Genomic DNA, 1,360 nt, shown 5'->3' with positions numbered 1-1,360 from the left:
TTAGGAAAGAGCCCTTAGTTTTATAAGTAAATATAAAAAAAAATTAAGAATAACATGTTGTTTATTTCTAGAGATGTGAAACATGTTATTTTATTTTTATTTTGTATAATACCGTATTATACCAGTATTATACCGTATACCGACTGTGGTAATCGGGGGCCTGGATCATAAATACAAACGGGGGCCCGAGGTGCTACTTGGTGTATAGCACCCTGGGCCAGTCCACCCCTGGTTACTGATAGACAAAAGACATAATAATAATAATATGCATCTATTCTATCTGAAAATATCTTTACTATAAGTACACTATACAGTATATACACAGAATGTATGAACGGTAAAACGTAATGTGTTAACTATAAAAATATGTTTTTATTAAGTATGTTTTTGATACTGTAATGAATCTGTAATGAAAAACTGAAAACACTAGAAACGTTTTTTTAACGATTGGCCTGGAGGTGGGAAAAAATTGGCCTCTTTAATTGTTTGCACACCTTAAAAAAAACTGAAATGGCGCCCCTGCCAACAGGCAAATGGAAAATGTTTTGACTAGCCCAGAACAAAAAGGTCACTTGGCTCGCAAGTGTCAATCAAATTTATATGTACATTGAACATTTTTTTTTTTCAATACAAATTCCATCTTTCATATTTATCAATTATCATATAGCCATACAAATAACTAAATACGTACCTAACTAAAATTCAATCATTCGATATATTAACTGGTTTTACTTTATTTCCAATAAAGAAATTTCAAATTAGCTCCTACACTGGCTACACCACCTGTGACATCATACATTATAAAGAAAAAGGTGGGCAAGTGGGTGTCGCTCTGCTGTACATTAGGTTACAAGTGGGTCACTGTAATGGATGGTGTTAAATTTGAATTCAATGATATCATATCATTGTATACGAAAAACGATTTTGAGCGGAGACGGTTTATCAGCGTATGATATTACTATAAGTATATTTGATGATATTATTGTGAACAAAGTAATCTATATATAAACATCGACTGTCACCCCTTTAATGTGAAATCTTCAGAAATAACTTCAGGAAGTTGGTTAGAGAGAAGATCGAGTTTTAATTCAATAGTAGGTATCACACTTTTTATTTTGTACTATATTTGATTTCCGACGCCCGACATGCATTGAGGTATAATTTTGCTGAGTAAATTTACTTTATCCACAATTTTATTGAGTTCGTTATCAGTACGACAGTACCTAGCCGAGACAGACAATACGAAATTCAAGGTTAAACATTTTATTATAATAACACCCAGAGCCGTGTTAAGCAATTCAGCGCCGCGGGGGAAAAATTTTTCGCGCCCCTTCCCTACAATTTAGCTACTAACCGTTTT

This window comes from Acyrthosiphon pisum, chromosome X (genome assembly GCF_005508785.2).
Source record: "Acyrthosiphon pisum isolate AL4f chromosome X, pea_aphid_22Mar2018_4r6ur, whole genome shotgun sequence".
NCBI lineage: Eukaryota > Metazoa > Arthropoda > Insecta > Hemiptera > Aphididae > Acyrthosiphon > Acyrthosiphon pisum.
The sequence above is the reverse complement of the archived record's forward strand: the minus strand, read 5'-3'. Positions refer to the sequence as shown.